Here is a 22,242-nt window from a genome sequence, read left to right as displayed (position 1 = left end):
AATGTAAGTACTTGTACATGGTCCGACAAAAGAGTATTGTCATTTCTAAGTATTTATCTGAGAGGAAGCGCATCACAGTACTAGCCTGTTGCATAGAATTAGTGTCCATTCCCTGCTAATTACTACAGCATAGCTTTCCTCTGTTTGTTCAAATGCATTTAGAGAATCGTGCTTCAAAGCAGCAGAAGGGTTGCAGGACGTCCGTAGTTCAGGCCTGAGCCTGGAAAACCAGAAGTCTTGTCTGAAGGCCAAACCTGCAAAAATGTATCTGATAAATACAAGGACAAAAAAAATAAATCGGCTCGCATAGTGCAGATATAAAATGTTAAGGCTGTTTAAACAAGACTGCAAACTCTTTGCTTTTTCACAGTCTAGAGGGCTTTCAGAAAGGATTTTTTTTTTTTTAAATGAATTCGAGCCACGTCTTCCAAAACTTTCACAATGCATGGGTTTTTTGAAAAATTATCAATTTCGTCCTTTTTTTTGTGTTTTACCTTCCAGTGGGAACAATGTCTGCTCGACGCAACTCGCTCGGTTCTGTTTACTTTCGGAGAGAGAGAGCGATGGAACGGTATTTCAGATGTCTGCTTGCCAGTGTGTCTTTTTTTTTTTTTTTGTCTTCTTTTTTTTTTGTGCATTGTCAGCAGGAATTTAAACTGTCTTGGGAAGGAATAACACATAAAGTTACACAGCATGCGACAGAATAAAAAAAATCTTTTGTAGCTGTACCTGTGGTACATTCGGGTGTATTGTGATAATCCAAATCTTTTTCTAATGTCCTCGAGGGACGCTTGAATAGGACGGCCATCAAAACATAGTCTTTTTTCCTTTTGAAACGAAGACGACGATCAAAAGGCCCGAGTGACGCCGACGCCGCCGGCGCTGTGAGAGCTGGCAGAAGCACCTGATACCAGACTGATTAGTGCAAGACGGCGCTCTCAATTTAGGCTAATTATACATTTTACAGTCTCTGCTGACAAACTCGGCTGTTTGTGCGTGCGTGTTGTTGGAACATAAAGTTGGATTTAATGTCTCAATTAATATCTTGGCATTTAATGGATACTCAGAACAAGTAAGGAGTAAACCCAGGAGTTGATTGGTGCAACACGAGGCAGATGTACAGTACACAAGAGCTGAAGTGTGACTAAACACTGAGGCTACTGTATTTATTGAATCAAATGAGAAGGAAAAGATTGTCTTTTTGAGGGTGCGGGTGGACGCCGGTGACTCGAGGGTATGTGGGATATTGCAGCAGGTATGCAGGAGGGTAAATTGAATTTTTTTCTTGAAAACACAATTACTAATGATTGGACCCAATTTCACCCCAGAAATAGTTTAACACACTTAAAGGTGAACTAGCAATTACCCTTTAGCCACGGCCTAATGAACTCCAGATTATTGCGAGGCAGGCCGGAGGGACTCTTGTGTTGTTGAATGTGGAATGAGCGTCACTGATGGAAGCATCGGAACAACAGTGTTTTTAGAACGTTGTGCGTAACGATACAAAAAAAAAAAAAAGCAATTAACAGACTTTCTTCTCCTTTTTATTATCTACACAGCACGGTCGTGAAGGACAGCTCACTGATGTTGACCATCAGACACCCTCACCAGGCTACGTACCAGCGCAATGACACACACCGACATCATTCAATGATGTGAGTTCTATCAAACTATAGACATGGAGTCACTTCATGGACCTTCCCCACAGCAAACCTATCAATTCAGGTTTTGTCAGCGTTTAACAATAATCCGATAATTTGTATTATGTGGAGCTTCCCTTCAGAAAGAGAAATTAGTTCACGCAAACACTATAATCATTTCAGCTGATAAGCATGTGTGAGGGCATATCTACAATAGTACAATAAGCATTAAGAATACATAATGAGAATCCGTCGTTTTACTCAAAGAAAGGTCTGCTTGATTATTGAATATACATCAAATGGATTCAGTAAACTACATCAAATGGATGAACATCAAAAGGAGGATCAGGAGATCTCAATTATTCCACCACAGAACTTCCCATCCACTCTGCGTGAAACTCCTGAATCAGCTGGATCTTGTGGGAAGAGAACACGCGTGTGATCCGTCACACGCAAAAGATGAGGCTTTTTTGATCATTTGTTGTCAATTATGTATTTTCTATTGAATGTTCGCCTGCACACAAGCACATTCCAGGGAGCACAGACAATCCGTAGTTTAAAAAAACAACAACTGTGGTTTGATAATGAAATACAGGACTTCACACCGGGTTTTCCCCACATTTACACATTGCAATGAAAGTTGCAACCGCAAAGACTAACGAAATCGTTGTTTATTGCTCGGCCGACGAGCGGAACGCGACGGTGCACATGCAAAACCGACGACGGCACGCTGAGATAAGCTCTGATTATGTTGGCGTCTCGGAAGGTTTTGACAAATTCAAGGTAAGCAAAACTCCACAGGTGTTTCCGTTGTTGGGTTACATCTGCCGAGGCAAATAATGACGACGATGCGGAGCGGCTGCGGGAGGTCCGCTATGATCCCGGTTCCCAGAGCTGCAGCCCCAACACAGAGGTTTACTACACAGAGCCGCTGAGCGGTGTGTAGCAGATTCAGCGCTCTCTTAACGACCCGGTGCCACAAAGGAATAAACTACTGGTCGGCGTATGGATGCAAAGTGTAATATTTTATTATGGGACAACCAAGGAGAGCCTGACCTTATAAAACCCATGCAAAGGTTAGTCCAGATGGTTTAGTGTCACTACAGATGAGCATGGATCAAATGTTCAGGACAGTCTCTTGTTGCAAACCTTTCCTATTGTTTCAAGATGTTGGACTTTGAGGGCGTCTACCGTTCAACCCATGGGTTCTTCAAGTTGTTCTGCACTGGGCTTTATCTGCCAATAATGTGTGTGTGTGTGTGTGTGCGTGTGTGTGTGTGTGTGTGTGTGTGTGTGGGTGTGTGTATGGGTGTGGGTGTGTGGGTGTATTGATTTCAAATATCTTTGCATTTTTCCATCTGAACAATACAAAAGTTCCCATCAGTGACACAACTGTTGCAAACACTGGATGGATATCGCGGAGATACTTGTCTGCTCAACTTGACCCCTTTACTTATTCATTATGCATTCATGCATTCATGCTCCCACGTAATGCATAGAGCATCGTTTGTAACAGACATTTAATGCGTTCTCTTTAACCCTCTGAACCCCAAAGCAGTTGTTGGTGCCTGTTGTTGCTCCTGTCACATGTTACCCTCTGGGGCCTTGGTTTTAACTGCAGTATATTCTATAGTGTATATATAATTCCTGCATCTCTATGGAAACAACACAAAGAGACAACTCAACAATGTCTTTGATCATTTATTTTACAAAAAATAGAATACAATGAAATATGTACATCTAATATTTACTATTGTTGGCTTCACATGCTACGTATGTTGAACAATGAAGACGTGTGCTAAAACCTCTCCTGCACTACAGTGGACGTGTCATGTGACAGTCGGTCTCAGGCAAAGCAGTCATGGCTTCCTCGTTGCGCTGAAGAGCGAATATATTTATTGAGAGATTTCAAATGAGATATCGAAAATGAAATGGTTTTGATGAAATATCACAAATTTAAGCTCCGTTTGGTTGCTTTTGGTGACGGAGTCGCTCGGTGCACACGATGTGTTCGCCGTGGTTTTGCCGATCGTTTGACAGAAAACACGCTTTTCAATCCAGCCGGTGAGTTTTGGGGGTTCAGAGAGTAAAGTCTCTCCTCCAAATCAGGATTTTTAGATAATTGTTGTTTAACTTTGGGTTATCTGAGCGCTCCTGTTTTCTGCCCAATTTGACGCTAATTGATACAATCATCAAACTTAAGAACGTAGGCCCGGAGTACTGTACATGAAAAGAAACGAAAAAAACTCCTTCAAGGCAGAGGGGGGGGGGGGGGCACACGGCACCTCTTCCTTAGCGCAGAGAGCTCTGGGATACATTATGTGCATTAATGAACAGTTAATAAAAATAAACCTCAAAGGCCAGTTTAATGAAAACACAGTGCGCGGGTTTAACGGCCCGTAGCCAGGGTGAAGGTTCCTTTTGAATCCGAGGCAGATGACATGACGCTGATGAGCAATAATGTGCATCGCACAGAAATATGCACTTTTGCTGGCCTCGCTCTAATAATGAACAGATTCTCAACAATCTAAATTTCGACAGATTTTCAGATTATAAGCAGAGGTAGTTAAACAAATGCCCCCGGAGTCTGCTGATCGATATCTCCTTTCGGCTTAAAGTGTCAGAATGTCAGCGCAGCAGATTTGTGTCTGAGAGGAATCAAATGAGACCACCTGAAGAACCCACGGTTCAGTCATTTTTCACTCCTCTCCTCCCCTCCGCCCTTCCAACAGAGCGGCCTTCTCCTTTGGACTCAAGTGTAGGGAACGGCGTGATCACGAGGGACGGAAGCGAGGGAACGCGCGGCTTCAGGTCGGTAACGTTTTACACCCGTCTGCCTCCCCGATGAGAGGGTCTGAGCAGACGACTTTATTCGGGGAATTAAGGGGAGCGCAGAGAAGTGTTATTGTGCACTTAAACAACTTTTTTCTGTTCTGCTGATAAACAAGCAAACGCACTGGAATGAGCGCGTCGCACATTAAAGTGTTAGCATCATACACCATTAAGCACATCTGTGTTTTAGTGCCGGTGTTCGGTGCGGTGCAGATGCCGACCGCTCGGTTCTAATTGCGATACCTCTACGAGCAGCGGAGCCCAAAACCGAGTCTGATACATAAACAGTAACGGCTTCAGAATGGGTTTTAATGCCACGCCATTACTTTGGTAGACGGGGGGGGGGGGATCGTACCGGCAACGGCCCCCACGTACTGCAAGGGCAAATTAGAAAAGTGTACAATGTCACATTCACGCAGTAAACAGTAGTATTCACAGGTAGTACAATTAGGATTTCAGGCGATTACGGCTTTTCAAAGCCTACAGAATGTTCATCCCTCGTTTCGTCACACGGCAGCATCCCGAGTGCTCAATGAGAGGCATCCAGACATCTGTTGATGATTGCCGGTGACAACCGAGCGGTTGCTTTATCACACACAAAAAAAAAGTCCTGATTGGAGTTCTAATGCCGCTCTGCAGTCAGCGCCCATGTTTTAGCAATGAGAAAGTCGTATCGACTGCAGTTAAAGAATACATGACACCATAAGTTTTTCCACTCTTCCTCTCTCTCTCCCAACTAAACACTCATTCTACCACCTATTCTAACACCAAACTGTATTTCAATGTAACACTTGAATGTTTCATCAAAAATATCCTTAAATATTTAGCAGTTCATTTTCAAAATCCACAGGAACCACTCTCGACATTGCCGTGAATTAGATCCTCATTACAGCACTTATTTAAAGTGTAACTTCAGCCCCGCATCTGGGCCTGAGACCACCTCCAGCATCAGTGTGAAAGGAGTTAACGAGGGGCTCAGAGGGGTGAGTGGCAGCAGTGTGTGTGTGTGTGTGTGTGTGTGGGGGGGGGGGGGGGCGACATGGAGGCAGGAGTTGCTCACTGACATCCCCTGGAGAGGGCTTTAACATTTATAAAAAAATATTTCAAAAACGGTTGAATCTGTCAGAATTGGCCTTTTTTTTTTTTTTTTTTTTTTTTTTTTTTTTTATAGAAGATGTCAGTGTTCCACCAGCAGTTTTTCCACCACAGTGCAGTCATGTGATTCAGTTCACAGCTCAGACAAACACGTCGAAGTGGGCGGAACCTCTGTAAGAAGAAAAGACGTCAAGAAGAACAAGGCGTTGAGTTTTCATTAAAAACTACGTTTTGACTGCTGGGTTAACCGCATGCCAAAAATAACCCGGAACACACGAGGCCAAATTGCCTCCAAAAGTTACATGGGACCAAGTTGCTGTCGAGCAATTTAGCCATTTCTAAAGCGGGCGATGCCTCATCACTTCCAGACAACGTCTTGGAGAACAATGAGAGGAAAGGAAAGGTATCACAGATCTGTTTTAACCGAGTATTCTGTTGACTAGCTCAGCCAAAAAAAACACACAAACCGAGCCTCTTTGTTACCCGCCGCTGACAACTTTATCTTAACTTCTGCTGTCTCTCTCAGCGGTGCGCTGCTGCACACTGAATACATTGTGCATGCAGCTGCTGCGCTGCTCTCTGCTTTGTTGTGTTTTTTTAGCTGTCTGCTGCTATTAATCAGCCCGACTTTACCTTTCAAGTCTCTGCTTCTGTTGTCTTATTTGGCTGTCACATTATCAGAGAGGCTGTCATCTTATTTGTCTTTCTGGAATATTCCTCTCAGGGCTATGCATTTGCACATAGGCGGCTTTTCTTTATACCGGGGACATTTGCATTTACTCGATCAATATTTTGAGCTTCTGTTCGTATTTGTTTTAAACACGCCGCAGCTCTTTTCAGTCTAAAAATAGATTCGTGACACTTTATTGTTTTCTCAGGGAAGTGTTTTTGGCAGCATGCTAGTGGGTTTAGCCCGGTTAGCCGGGTTGATTAAGCTCAATGGACACTTTGTGTCAAACTGAAAGCCGACATGTTTGTGCCGTGACCCAAAAAAAACCAAGACGCATGTCGAACAATGACTTCCCGGAGGTCCCGACTGGAGCAGGATCTCCCACTGAAGTGGTTTGGAGTACTTTGCCAGATGTTTCTACAGCAGACAGACTTTGTCACTGTTCTGCCGTGAGAGATGCAGTCCCGTTGCTTTACATGTAGCCATGATTCTTAACTTCCGCAGTACTTATTGTGATCCGTTTGCTGGCCAGCTGTTACTGAGGAATTACGGCCTCAGTGTTGTGTAACAATCTCATGTTTTAGAACGTACTGCAAAATGCCACAACAGATGGAGCCGGTTGAAGTGACATGTTTAGACGGCAACATCGATTTTTTAAATAGGAGCCACGTCTTTCCTCTGAGACGTGGACGGATGAGAAGCCCGGCGGAGACGTGTCCTCCTCTTTCGTCCATCTACTTACTGTTGTTTATCTGAATGCACAGAGCCCTTCAACAGTCTTTGTATTAAAATAGAAAAAATAAATGGAAAAATGTGAGGTGGAAGCTTGAACGAGAACGTCGGTAATAGAACCGAGTGGATTCCTCCTTTTTATTTGAGTTATGCCCTTGAAATGAAACCCCCTCCAGCCGAAGCTCTCTGGCCCTAATTTCATTAAACGGTAGATTTTGCCAAGTCAGTGAACCTAAAGTGATGCAGTTGAACTCCCTGGTCTCCTGTCCCTGTCAGGCCGGGAGTGAATCCACCTCAGACCGGTCCTCCTGCCGTCAACCTCCAGTCAACCTCAACTCTGCTCCATTCCAACCTCGCCCCCCCCCCCCCCCCCCCCCCCCATTTTGTCCCGCGTGCTGTCTGTCCATTTTCCGCTCAACTGTGCTGCAAAATCCAAACTCAACGAGATAGAGACAAAAAAAAAAAAAAGCAAATATTTTTCATGGCGTTCTGGGTTATTAGGCACACAGAGTCACATTAAGCTGAGCCTCATTATCAGGGCGAAGATAAACTCAGAAAGCATTAGGGTCGGAACTCGCTGATGTATGGCTACGAGCGTCACATCGGTTATGGTAATGGACGTCTGTTTGCCACGTGTGCGCCGCCGTAATGGTCGTGCTCATCAACGCGTGCGCGCGCGTCTGCGTGCGAGGTTTGATGGTATCGCCGCGGGAACAAAGAAGCAAAACATCTCCTCGTAGCGTTTCATCGACTTGGCTTTTTATAAAGTCGGCGGTCCGATCATATCATCTCGAGCTTAATGGGCCGTTTTGCACACTGCACACACTGGGACATTTTGTTGTAATTATCTAATGAATGAACGCAGTTCAGAAGAAGAAGAAGAAGAAGAAGAAGAAGAAGAAGAAGAAGAAGAAGAAGAAGAAGAAGAAGAGAATGTGGCGAGGACGTCGCCTCAGGCGGCCCTCGGTGACCGCAGTGTGATGCAAACCAGATGGAACCTCTTCTTCCTCTGCTTTAGCGGCACGCTGCTGATGTTTGCGGCTGTTTGCTACTCGCAGATAAGTGGCAGCTGAATTTAAAAAAAAAAGGTGGACTTTTAACCTGCGATACCTTTCGGTGAGTCGGTGACTTTCAGACGGATGTTCCGTTGTGGATTATGGCTCCGAAACGGTTGTGATCTCATTTATTTGCCGCTTCCACCGCCTGCTGTCATCCGGCATGTGATTACTGGAAACAATACGAGGCGCAGAAGCTGACTGAGAGCGTTAGGACGGGCGAGGGTGACGCGCCCTCAATTGAAAGGGAAGCGTTTTGTTTTTGTTACGCATCCGGCGCTCTGGAGCGTACGGGCCCGTGAGTTTGATGCTCGTCGGGAAATTTAAAAGCGATTTATAAAGTAAAGAAGAAGTAGCTGCAGCGGCCTTTCTTCATTGTGTGATGACCTAACCCTCTGAGGGGGTTTGTTTCCGTCTCTGAACACGGTTGGACTGCGGCTTCTCCTCCTTCCTCAGATTCTCTTTTCAGGCTGTCAACCCCCCCCCCCCCCCCCCCCCCCTCTCAAATCACAGATAATCTAATGGACCCTCAGCCTCGCTATTAAAGTGGAGCGGTCTCACCTCAAACATATTCACAGAGCGGCTCTGAGCCCAGTGTTTTTTCGCCACTTAATTAAAGTGACATGAGCGGTACTGCCGGAGAGTTTAATCAAAGCATCCTTGAAGGTATGATAGTCTCTTTATTTCACTGAAGTGGACCGTACTCCACATTCTACACTTCACTGAAAAGCGGATGATGCAATGTGCAATTTTTAAAAAAAAAAGGCAGCTGGAGTATTATCTCTCGCACTCGGGGCGGCAACCGACGCTGGCTTTGATTAATCTCCAGTAATCGATCGGTATGAAATGTCACACGACTCAAAGATAATCAGTTACAGAGTAAAGAAACCAGAAAATATTCACATGTAAGTCGGAGGATTCGATCGTCAACACAGCCAGCGATTCATTTAGTAGTTACAGTTAGTCATTGCAGCTCTTTCTTGCATAAAGTGATGCCGACGCATCCGGTTGGAATGACACAAAAAAAAAAAAGACGGAGGGACGTCTTGACCGGTCACCGAGAATAATGAATCGGCACTGACATCCAGTTTGGGCTGTGTTAGCATCGTTCATCGATTCATATTTGTGAATACCCAAGGCCCGTCAGCATTCCTAATCAAGCATCGCAGTTCAGCACCGTGTCAGGTGCTCCAGCATCTCCGCTCTAATCAGTCAGCCAGGTAATATTAAAAGGTGGGCTCCTTCAGGCTCCCCGGCGACATAACCGCCTTAATCAAACAGTTATCACGCAAGTGGCCGCGGGGAGAGAGGCCGTAATGAGAAAGCAATATCCTAGATTAAGAATTAGTCTTTTCGGCAATGGCTCCGTCTCACCGGGTCAACGGCGCGTAATGGTGCAGCATACAAAATCAGGGAGGGGGGGGGGGGTGAGCGTGGGCACGAGGGCGTCGTGACTCACACCGAAGGGGAGGGAGGGGGGGGGGGGGGCGATCTAAAACGTCTCAGGCGCCGAGTGGAAAAGCAGAGGGAACAGGAGTTCCTGTTTGGCCTGCTGGTGAACGCGGCCGATGGCCTGTCTGCACCGCTTTGCTTCCTGAGTGGAGGGAAGCGGCGCTCGTCCGTTTGATTCCCCCGTCAGGTTAAGAGGAAGCGACGGCCACAGAGAGTCTGACACAATAGAGACTCTTGTTTTTAACAATCAAAATTGTTGATTTGAGATATCAAAAGTATTTGTTGGGATGGAACCACCTCTCTCACTACTGCACTGGCTGAGTTTTTAAAGAAAGGCTCATTCTGTATTCCGAGATAGTACGCCTGTATCTGTGGTCGGCGTGGCAACAATACTGGCCCTAAAAGTCCCACTGAGAGGAGCCTTCTCACTCGCTCTCTTTCCATTTGTACTTTATTCTTCGCCAGCTGTATTGAAATATTGAATAGATGGAGTCTAATGCTGACAATGGCTATAAAAGGCTTATGAATAACTTCACATACCGCTCTTTTTTTCCCCCCTCTCTCTTCTACATTATTCAGTTCCAGTTTGCAAGTAAACTTTGAAAAGCGATTGCCACGTATTTAAACGGGAGCACGTTCACGCAAATTCCTTGAAAAGAGGGGAAATCTCTCCCCCCCTGGAAAATAAATAGAAGTTGTTTATCCATCAGTGTGTGAGCTGAAGTGAATATAAAAAGTAGCCTTTCTTTCCCTTATTGCACAATATGCACAGGTACTGTGACGCTGTGATGAAATAGGTTCAACTTTCCTTTCAAGTGTTCAAGTGGGCTAATATTGATTTCATTACTTCATGACTCCAATCCCTGTAGATGAAAGATAAATATTTGATGTTAGTCATTTTTTTTAGAATCTTCACTTGCTGTTGGATTCACTATAATAAATTGCCCCCCTAAAAATGTACATGGTTGGAATTGTGGTTATTAATGGCTATAAATTGCATCCATACCTGTTCAATACTGTGTGAGCTCACCGAGCGTTCGTGTTGGAATGGTAATGAGTCCGCTGATAAGTGGAGAAAAATAATCTATATGAGGATTGGGGGGGGGGGGGGGGGGCATTGATGGCGGCTTGATGAGCAGCTGCTGAGAGACATCATCTGTCTGTGACGCCGCGACGCCGCTTCTCTTCCTCCAGCAGCTCCGAGCCTCAAACCCTGATTTCCCCAGAGCAACTGTTAATTATGTAATTCATGCTCATATGATAAGATAACACACCATCCATGTGTTTCTCCAGTGAGTCACACGTCCCAGTTTTTTGCCTTGTTTTTTTTTTTTATTCGGCTTTATGCGGTTATCACGCATGATTTGTAGATCTAAATGTACGAATGTCACGCTGTCACATGCGTCACCATGTGGAGACGTAATCACCACTCGCCCCCCAAAAAACATCTGCAGTGTCTTTTTAAATTCTAGTTCTCCGGGAGTGAAGTTAACAGAGTAAATCATTCCGCTGATTATTTTTACTGATGCCTGTTGGAAGAGCCGTTTGCAGTGGCTGGTTGTTATCGCACCACATGTGATAGTTTTATTTTCAGCATACGTTTCTATCTAAACCATGATCACTACACTTGAATGATTAGCTTGATCTCTATATAGCAGAGCCCCCAGGGCTGTGCTATGATTTTTGTTGTTGTGTATTTACAGTGAATGAATTATGGATTAAGAGTGCCACATGTAGAATGTGGCTGCGGTGATGGCTAATGCAGAATGCATAAGCCAATAGTTCTGCATAATGACGAAAAGGGGGGGGTGGGGTTGGGCGACATCAAACTTTCAGAGTTCTACGGTTACGTGTTGCCTGTGAAACGATCAGGAAGTCTGTTTTGTGGTCCATTTTCCCAAAGTCAACCACCGCTACGTTGTTGTCGATTCTCTCTCAAGAGATCAGAATCAGTTTCTCATAGGTTACCTCGAGGAACTTTCTTTTTGTGTCGATTATGGCGGCCCCTGTGGACAAAGGTGGTAGTGTTTTCAAGCGCCAGAGCCCCTTTTTAAAATAACCTCTCATTTAGCTGCAGCAGGGTCTGACAGTCTGCCAAGTGGTGGGAGAGTCAGTAAAATCCAAAATTCACAACATTATGCCGATAGCCGATGTGTTCGTCCAGCCCGAGAAGAGGCAGTGCTTTTTTTTTTTTTTTTTCTCCCAGAGACAGTTTGGGTTTTGGAGGCCAAACTAATTAGCTTTTTGGAGAGGGTGCTATACGACCACACGCGGTTGACACAATAGACACTACTGCCGATATTTAGGAACTGTTCCACTTGATCCACAGGTGGCGGTACTGTGCCAAGGAACGCAGTAATGTCCCAACAAAGACCGCCAGCAACACGACAACAAGTGGAACCGTAGTGGAAAACGTCGTGTAGCAGAAGTTTAGAGGTTTTTAGTTTTTACAATCACGACTGAGAGTCAGTGGGAACAGCGTGGCACAGGTTTGTTAGCATTCTGGTTAATTAGGTTTGTTAGAATTTGGTTCAAAGATGATGAGATCTGAAGTCTACCACCTTACTTGTGTTAGTGCTTACTCAGCTGCGAGTTAGCGCAGGTGCTCAGTCCATTTTGGATCAAACCTCCCACACAAACAGCTAATTGAAGTAAGGAACGCTCCCTTTATAAAACAATTTTTTTGTAATAACGCCACAGAGGTTATGTCACAGAAAGTTATTAAATCCCAAAACTTATCCAATTTCAAGTTAAGATGTTTCCCAAGACGTAACCCGAGTGATTTATGGCTCCATATGAGAAATGTGATAGATGTGTGGACGATCAGACACACACGGGTGAGCCGGGCACACTGTTGTTTATGCTCTGCACAATGAAGTCTAAAGGCGCTGTGCTCATCAGTAAAACTCAGCAGGCTAGGTCACAGCTGTCAGGAACAGAGCCCCGGGCCTTCCTGTGTCTCACGGTTCTGCCCGCATCAACGGCAGTCAAACCGGACCGGCGAAGGTCTCGTTAGAACGCTCCCGCGAACCCGTGTCCACTTTCATACCGTTTTAGAACCGAAAGAAGAGAACAAATGTGGACAGTGGCGACGACGTCCGGCCGCCATTTCAACGTACGGACTCTGTCTGATAGGGTCGACGCGTGGACACCTGTGCTGTGTTAAGGTGCTTTCACACCCGTAGTTCTCTCTGACTTTAACAAAGGAACCAGAGGAGCACGAGTACACTTATACAGACTGACAGGTAACTCAAGGAGCTTTTGATTTGGACCTTTTGGCGATTTTCCCCCAGTATTTCTTCTCTCTCTCTCTCTCTTTCCCTGCCGACTTGCGTGCATCCACACGAATAAAAGCAACGCAGTATAGCTAACCGGTAGCCTGAAACAATCCTCCAACTTCTATGAAGTCACCAATGTGGCAACATTTTGCCTTTTGCAGCAACTAAAACAAGCACAGTGGTATTAACAGACCTATTAATCAGGGGGAATACCTGCTCTGGTATACTTTTACGCATTAAGAACGCTTCCTGAGCAGATTTCACAATCAACAGATGGATTTATTACGAGTTTATCTTTTGAAATTATGCTAAAAGTCACTTATTTCATACAGTCCTGTGGTGATTTGGTTTCACACCACAAATGAACCTCACCAGAGTTCGCTTGGAGGCGGACGGACACACTTTTTTGTCATGTGGTCTTGTTTGGTGGTGTGGTCCGCACCAGGATTCCATTAACAGTTTTCACACCAGCCCAACATTCAATACTGCTATGGTATCATGGCCAACGACAAAAATAATACGGAAAGGTGTTAACGCCATGGACTCAAACTGATTTGTAGCATTGTTTCGTGCCGTCCATTTTTTTGGGTCCTGTGAAGTTCCGTACCGGGGACCTGGAACCGGTTCCACCGGGCCGGTTTTCTTTCTGAACGAGGCTAGAAACGCTGTTTGATACCGCTGCCACGTTTTCACCTGTCTGTTGCTCTGACCAAAGCATTTGATTGTCAAAATCCAGACCCTCTCCATTCCAATCCTCTTCTTTTCAAATGCGGTCCTCTCCTCCTTTATTTTCTTTGAAGCGCACTAGAAACACATTTGCGCCCTCCACAGTACCGCTGCCCTCCTGTAATGTGTTACAGTTTGGCAATACTTTATTTGGATTGCCCAGTGTTGGCCCTCAGCTCACTTTCAAGAGACTCTCAAGGTAACTCCAAAAAACTGCACTGAAACAATACCTAGAGCCAGTGTGTACATCTATCCGCCATGAGCACAAACACCACACACACATTTCACTGCGCTGAATGTGTAGATTGCATATTACTTTGTCATATGACCCGATATTCAGTCAAAAAAAATGTATGCTGAGAACTCCTAAAATGTAGTTTTTGGCAAGGATCTTGAATAAATCCACTTGTTTGAAGGGAGACGTTTTCACAGCAATATTAAATAGATATTAGAGAGGGAATTGTGAACCGTTGGCAATTAATAATACATAGATCAAACTGCTAATTACATGGGTTTTTTTAAAAATAAAAATACAATAAGTTATTGCCTCATCATTTAACTTGTGTGTTCTTATGCAAATAACAACTTTGGAGGTGATTAGTTTGTCTTGTATACCAGCTGCTAGAACAAAACAAACAGATACAACAAAATGTATTGGCCGATATGGATAATCACCGATTAATCAGTCGGTGTGTGGCATCTCCACGCATGGCCATGTCGTACTCAGTGGACTTCCCATTGGAGCAATACGTCTAGGAATGAACTGTCCTGATTGTGTCACCATCATACGGTCTGTAGTATTCAAATCTGTACTTTTACAGTAGGTCCCCTCGATTATAGAGTTCCTCCTTTCATGAGTTAAGCCTCAACCTAGGCCTACTTAGGCTCAAATAGAAGTTGAGTTGAAACTTTGTGACGTTAACGATTGAGAAGGCGCCCGGCTCTTATTGGCTCTTTAATCTCAGTCCCCGCTGAGGAGCAGGACACTCTCTCTCTCCTTACAGGTAAACACAATACATTAACCCCTCTGAATCGCCACCACACCCCCCACCTTCCACCCCCCCACACACACACTGTGTCCTATTCATCACAGGCACTGCACACAGTGGGGGAAAGTACCATCACGCTGACCTTGAGGAAGTCTCGCTCATAAGAAGACTCACCCAGGCCAAGATCTAGGGTCTGTCAAGATGATTTCTTATTCTATTTAATGTTGGGAGTGTAATGCTTTATCACTCCCCAGGTTCATGGTTTATACGAGGCGTATGGGCCGACCCCGTTTTTAAAATGGTAAGCTGTTGAGGAGCACCGCCTGTACACAAAGAAGATGTCCTTAAGAGTCACGATGATTTAGATGCACGGGGACGGTAATTTCATGTTAAATGGAGACTCTTCTGAATGGAGGGGGACTAAGAAACAGATGACAATGTCCCCAATATCTCCTCAATGACATTTTCCTCTGAGGCATTTTGTTGGAAGATAAGCATGAATGGATACAGAGGGAAGTGTTTCTTTGTCCTTACGCTCTCATCTAAGACCACAGTTGGGATTGTTTCGGGGTTTTTTTTTTTTTGGTTTTGAAAACGTCTTGCTTCTTCTTTGCAGATTAAATGTTACGTTGCGTCACATTAACACACGCGTCCGTGGGTCTATTGCTCCAATCCGTCACCGGGTGCGTTTGCACATTTTCACTTCTGAACGCTGTTACATCCGTCTCTCCTAAATCGTAAGAAAACCCGGCGGCCTATAGCTAACGCCATCTGCAATACCTCTCCGCTGCCTGCAGCTTACAGATGCTAATGTTGTGTTGGAGCACATAGTTCCGGAGGTCCCATGGCATGTTAAACAGACTTTAACGTCGACAGAGGGGGCCTCCGTCATATGGGCAGCGGGTAACACGACTGGCAGGCGAACCATACGCTCAAAACATTATTATGATAACAATGATGGAAATCAACAGGCTGATATTTAGTTGTTGTTTTTTGCAGTCACATCAAAGCGCCGCCTGCCGCTGTGCTAGCTCGGCCTCTATTCTACTCCGGTAAGTTATGATGTCATTCTGCTCTCCGCCATGATAACGATTAGAGGGGAGAGATACCGGAGGGAGCCACTTCCACAGGTAAATATTTTAAATGAAACTTCAGCAAGCCGTCCTATGCGCGCAGACTTTGAATTACACCTCGGATATTATGAATCGTACGGAGCAGATTCCCAATGTGTGTGCTGTTGTTTTTTTTTTTTTTTTTTTTTTTCTGTTGGTTTGTGGAGTTGTCCTTCCTCTCAAAGTGGCTTTATCTTCCACAGTGTGCACCACGGTGTCACACACTGAAATAATACATTCATTTGGTGTTGGAGATTGTGAACGGATGGAAAATAAACAATGAATATGACGCTCCGGTTGCATTTGAAGTAATCTATATGCTGGGGAGGGCAACTTGCTCAAGTGTGTTAAGCAAAATGTGAAATGTTATACGTTGTGAGAGTACTGCTGCACTCGCAATATGATGGGATTTAAGGAGCACATTTTCTTTTAATGAAATGAAGATGAGGTCTGACGTGCATGAATAAAAGTGAGGGTTTAATGTGTCGTACAGTATGGGACGGAATTCATTTCAGAGGCTTCTTGGAAGAGGGGAACGCTGTCGCTACATAGGCTGCTAGCTAGTCCACACGACCCACTGCTTTATGTGTTTGTAAAACACACACACACACACACACACACACACACACACACACACACACACACACACACACACACAGAGTCCCTTGTGTTTTTTTTTCAATACCATAGAGAAGCAAATGTACACTCTATGATATCCATTCATTTGAATACCCCGGTGCACCGTGATGCAGGTATACAGTCACAACCCTGTCACAGGACAGCAGTGCTGTGTTCCACTGTGGTGTCTTTTGTTAGACCTTGTCTTACTATGTCAGCGTCATTATTGGCTTTTATGGAAATGATCACCTGGCTCGTTTATTTACTGCAGTAAAATAACTCTCAAAAACCAATTTGAATTATCTCTTTAATTACTTTTTGTCATTTTTCAAGCCAAAAAAAACCCCCAAACAATGTAACTTTTAATTGTGTGCTATTGGTTGGTCAGAACTACCAAAGTCAAGCGGTCACCTTGGTTTCATGAATTGACAATCAAAGTCCAGCCCAAACCCCCACATCCATACACAGTACTGCATCTTACTGGTCAGCTTATCGTAACAAAGCTGACCCCCCCCCCCCCCCCTCCCCCCCATCTCAAGGGGAAATAAACGTGTATGAATTGTATCGATGCTTCAAAGCCATTATCTTTAAAAAGAAGAAAAAGCAAGTAGCATGCCGATAGCCTGTAGGAGTCCTCAGCGAGATGGAATCAATTCACCAGAATGGTGGATTCCATATCTATTTCTACCTCACGCTTTACTGCAGGAGAGCTCCAGCGCTGCTCGGTCCCTGTAATGAAAGGCCCCCTAGCACCCTCTGTAGAAATCATTACAATCTCCCTCTACCTCTAGGGTCAGTAAACTAATAGTCATTCACCTGTGTGACAGGAAATCTTTCCCGAGTTGCCATTGGGGGCCGAGGAGGTTGTGTTTAAGGTTCTTGAGTCGAGGGCCAGGCAGAAGATGACTGTTTATTGTTCGGATGGCTCCCGATGATTAAAAGGTGTCGGATGGAAAGCATTTCATCACAAATGCAAAGAGAGGGGAGGGAGGGGGGGGGGGGATTACATATATAACCCACTAATTGCCTTGTCTTTCTGCTGCTGGCAGGCGATGAAACCCCCGTTATTCAGCGCTCGCGAATATGGAGACTCAACAAAGAACAACTTTATGAATAGTAAATAGAGTGAAGGCATTGGCAAAGAAGCACCCTGCATCATCCACTTGAGCCTCCAGAGATTCGTTCATGACCACAACCGCGACTGGCCGCCGTCGGCTGAGAGTCTGTGGTGGATTTCTCAGAGATATGGCACAAATGTATTCAACAAAAGGCACAAAAAGGCCCCAGGCGTCCGGTTTGGCTGCGCTGTTTTCAAAAACCGCGTATGAGAGCAAGTCCACAAATAAAGTACTCTCACAAAAGGAGAGACAATGAACCGACCTAACTTTTAACTCTCCTCAAAATATCTTCAAAGGACTTGGTTGTGTATGATAATGCATTCAAGTGGAATGGCGAGGAAAAGCAGCTTAATTATATCAATGGAGTTGCATTTTTTTTATTTTTTTTCCCTTGACCTCTCCAAATGTGGCCGTTCTGAGATAAGCCAGAGCGGCGCTCGGCTACGAGTGAGAATCGATGTTTCAAACTCACACACTGTAGCGCCCCCCACACACACACACACACACACACACACACACCCCCGCTTCATGCGATCGCAGGGCAAAAAGCAGATGTGTGCTCGAAAAATGGTGCCTTCAGGTAACGGCATCCTTCCCACTTCTATTTTCACCACTACTTCAAACAACAGGCGTATACCACAGGGAAGGGTGCATTTGTTTGCTTTCCAGAAAGGAAAAAGAAGCATCAGTAGGCTGCAGAAATCTGTGAGGTTTCACCGACACAGAGCATTCTTTACTTTTTACTTTTTTTTTTTACCCAAGGAGAGGAAGTAATGGCGTGTCCAAAAGAGCTGCCAAACGAACAGAGACAAATCTATATAAATAATTGCGAAGCAGGAGTGAAGAGGAGTCACCCATCGCTCAGAGCTGAAGCGTGCACAATATCTCCTGGAGACCGGGAGTCATTCATCACTGTACGACTTTAATTTGAGATGTTTAGGACTCTCGCGGATGATTGTCTGAGAGCCCCGTGTCCTGAAGGTCTGCGGGGGTCTCGGCAGAGCGGCGTCGGCTCGCTGTGGGGAGAAATTGCTGCCTGACACGCGAGCACGTTCATACGAGTAGAATAATTCCATCTGAGATTGGCCTTGAGAGCGCAGACGGAACAAACCAAATCCACTTTCTGATTAGCATTCAGATGCTTTAAACTGTGCAGGCCAGTTTCTGACAGTTGGCTTATTGCATCTTATAGTGCTACAGAAATGCACACGGGCGGGCACACTTTACGGCTCAAACACACACACACACACACACACACACACACACACACACACACACACGGATAGATTCACATATGCACACTCGGACACGCCTGATTTAGAGCGGAATGTTGTTAAAAAGCGGTTCCACCGAGTTGGGGGCGGAGATTGAAGAGCCAAAAGGTAAAGAGTGTCTGGAGACTCCAAATAATCTCAAGTATTGATTCTTTTAAACCCAACGGCAAGTTGGAATGCGGAAATAGGGGGGGGGGGGCATACCCGGATGACTGATCGCTGTGGTTCTGCTCGAACGCTAAAAGGCTGCAACACCGTCCATAAATAACAGCGCGCCACAATCAAACAGCGCAACGGACGCAAAGATGCGATGACAGCTTAGTGGACACGCGCCGTGATTTAGCGGCGAGCACTCCGTCTTTCTTGAATTTACATGCAACTTTACATCCCCCCCCCCCCCCCTGACAGGTGGTCTTGCCGTCTTGCTGAGGCAGATGAATATGTCTCAGGCCACCGAGGTGATTTATAGCGGTGTCTCTTCTGGTCCTAACACGAGCATCGCAAACCAAAAACACGAACCAATAACTCACGCGACGGTGAACCGTACCCTGTAATGTAATACGCGATAATGTAGGGAAATAGAAAATCTGTTGCATCAACGTGGTAATAGCTTCTTTTGGCTCCAGGTGTTTTGAGTTAAACTGCATCGTAAATCCAACCCAGAAATGCTAATCGACCTTGATTAGCGGAGTGATATCGTTCATGTTTTCAAGAAGAAAAAGAAGAAGAAGAAGTGAAACAAGGGGATCAGGTGCAGCGTCCAAGTTTGAACCTCTCAAGGGCAAAAGAGAGCGAATACCAAACAGCTGACATTATTTTCAATACAAACACTTAGAAAGACGTTTTTTTCCTTCCTCTTCACTTTGCCACTGAGTATTTGTCAGCCTGGCAGTGTCACCGTCGTCCCTTAATATACCACAAGTAGCCTGCGTGTCTGTTGGTTTATCCCCTCAAATGCCGCTCTAATACCTGAGTGGTCGGTGGCTGCGTGCCCTGAATGCTCATTTCCTGCACAGTAGCCTCTGTGTGCTCGGAGGGTCCAGCTCCTCTTTTTTTTTTTTTTTCTCCTCTTGAGGTGGACTCCTCGCAGCGTAATTTGATTATTCCAAAGCAGGTGTTTTTCCAGCTGAACGCTGATAAGAAGACGCGGTGCCTTGCCCGACACTGAAGCGAGCTACATTAGATGTGCTTAAGGTAGTGGACGGCGAGAGCTCTTTTCTTTTTCTTTTCATCTAATCTGTAAGTGAAGACGGGATTGGCTTTGAAAAGCTGTGCTAGAGTTCACGAGGCGTCTGAGAAACAGTGAGCGAGTAATCTCCTTTTATTTCTGATGTAATAACAGCAATGCGCATCGGTTCCAAAAAAAAAAAAAGTCTTTAAAGTGGCGGCAGTGGGTTTTGGATGCCGTCTGTCTCCGTCCGTCTTCCTGCCAGTCCCTCAGACTCCTCAGCGGCCGAGATAACCGAGCCCCCGCAGTGTTTGAAGAGATGCAAAGTTGATGTTTTAACAACTTCCAGTGGGACCGCTGATGAAACAAATCAAATGTGTACGTTTCACAGCAGATGTAGCTCATGCTTTGCTCGAGGGGGGGGGGGGGAGAGACGCATTTCTATATTTTTGTCTCCTTATATCTCCTTTTTTTTTTTTTTTCTGCCTCATCCGAAACGAGCATCTGCTGCTGCTGCTGAACGGGGGCGAGGTTGCATCTGTGATCTCGTGTTTCTCAGCAAAAAAAATCCGATAGTGTGGAGAGCCTCTTTGATATCCCCTAAGATTGTGCTCTCTAATCCCTCTCACCCGCCACTAGAATGGCACTAATAATGCTGCTGATATGCACTGTGTGCAAACAAAAGGCATAATCTCCAGCATGCGGCTGGGCCGTCGGACCCTGAGTGCTCTTACTCTCAGCTGAAAGCAGCGCTACTAGCACTGCGCTGTGTAAACACTGATACTTTTCAACAGAATGCACATGGTTGTCCTTGAGTCATTTCCAAGCAGAACAGACTGTACACTTAGCTAACTCAACGGACAACAAACCGCTAAACAGATTTGTAGTTCGCCGCCTTATTTACTCACAGCTCTGATCAAACCTGCCAAAAAGCACTCGACGTGCCGCGGTGTGATAATCAGAGTGGAACGCTCTCCCAACAACAGAGTTCAGAAGATGCAGAGCCTTTCATATGCAAATCAACTACAAAGAACAACTACAAATGGGGTCAGCACGCTCGTGTGCGAAAAAAAACAACAACAACAATCTGCTTTAATTGACAGCCGGTGAATCGTTCGGTTCATTCCATTGAGCCGTGACAAGGAAGCACAAGAGACACCCGGGGCCGCCTGAGTGCCGTCCTCGCTCTTGTTTCCTCACAACTCCTGACACTGGAAAACATGGTCAAGGGCACGGCCACGTTTCAGCCGACTTAACCGGCTGTCAGGGAGAGACAGAAGAGAGAAGTGTCTCAACTGTGGTTGCAGAGGGAATGATGTCGATGACATAATCAAATGAAGCCCCTCGTGTTTTGCGAAGCTCTGTCAAAAACAGCCTGTGAGACGCACACCACCTGCACAACAGCCAGTGACCGAGGAGTTGCTGGAAATCAGGTTCATTCCTACGAAGCTGTAAACTGGGCTACATGTGAGATGCTGACAGGAAGACAGAGAAGACACACTTACCTCTTAGTGGGACACTTCAGAGCAGAGACGAAGCCAGTTTAATCCAAGTGATCACTGAATCAAACTGTCCTGGTTTTTTTTTTCTTTGCAAGAGCAGACTCTCTCCTTCGCTGCTTCTACTCCTCTCTTAATTCCCTCTCTCACCCTGCTTTCCTCTCTGGTGCCTTCCTCTCATCATCCCCGCTCTCTTGTGTACAGTCGGAGCCCACGCTGGAACGCTCTCGCGCCACTTTCACGGGAGGGACGACAGCTTCTTTTTTTCTTTTTTTTTTCCAGAATAGCCGGCCAATGCACAGGAGCCGTTAGCAAAGTGGAGCGAGTCGGTGCGGCTACAGGATGACGACTGAGAGAGAGAGAGAGCGAGAGAGAGAGAGAGAGAGAGGGGGGGGAGAGAGAGAGAGAGAGAGAGCGGTGAAGTGAGAGAAAGAAGCTTGTGTGTGCGCGTGCATCGGAGAGAGAGAGGAAGTGTGTGTGTGTGTGTGTGTGTGTGTGAGAGAGAGGGGGAGAGGGGGGAGAGAGAGAGAGTTTATGTGAGCGCTGGTGGCTCAGTGGTGAGCAGCAGTCGTGATTGCATTGACGTAAAGCAGTAGAGCCCCCCCCCCTCCTCCTTGTTAGGTCCCCTGAGCACAGGGGGATCTTCATCATCAAGGAGATTAGAGCCAACTAGCAAGCACCCCCCTCCACATGACACACACACACACACACACACACACACACAGAGCCAGTGGTGTGTGCTGTGGTCACCGGGGATATTCTAATCGGAGAGACACTCAGAGATGCTTTCTTTTGTCCAGAGCTCCTGTGCTTGCAGATCCTTTAATGTCCCAACTGACATGAGAGGACTTCTCTCTCTTCACAGTCAGAAGGAGGTTAATTAATCTTTTCCAGGAAAGGATGAATAAAAGTATACTGTGTGTGTGTGTGTGTGTGTGTGTGTGTGTGTGTGTGTGTGTGTGTATATATATATATATATTAGAT

General features: G+C 45.5%; 1 protein-coding gene across 1 annotated transcript in view; it reads right to left on the bottom strand.

Moving 5' to 3' along the window:
* Window positions 1–21,585, bottom strand: part of LOC137872026 (cadherin-12-like) — a 92,911-nt gene extending 71,326 nt beyond the window's left edge. The window contains exon 1 of the mRNA XM_068710221.1: window positions 21,265–21,585. The gene's annotated coding sequence lies outside the window, so the exon portion shown is untranslated. The remainder of the gene's footprint in view (window positions 1–21,264) is intronic.
* Window positions 21,586–22,242: the final 657 nt, after the last annotated feature.

Source organism: Cebidichthys violaceus, unplaced genomic scaffold (genome assembly GCF_023349555.1).
Source record: "Cebidichthys violaceus isolate CVI_PGR_0920_01 unplaced genomic scaffold, fCebVio1.0.p SCAF_15, whole genome shotgun sequence".
In the NCBI taxonomy this organism is placed as follows: Eukaryota; Metazoa; Chordata; class Actinopteri; order Perciformes; family Stichaeidae; genus Cebidichthys; species Cebidichthys violaceus.
Note: the sequence above shows the minus strand (reverse complement) of the source record. Positions and strands in the feature narration are given on the sequence as shown.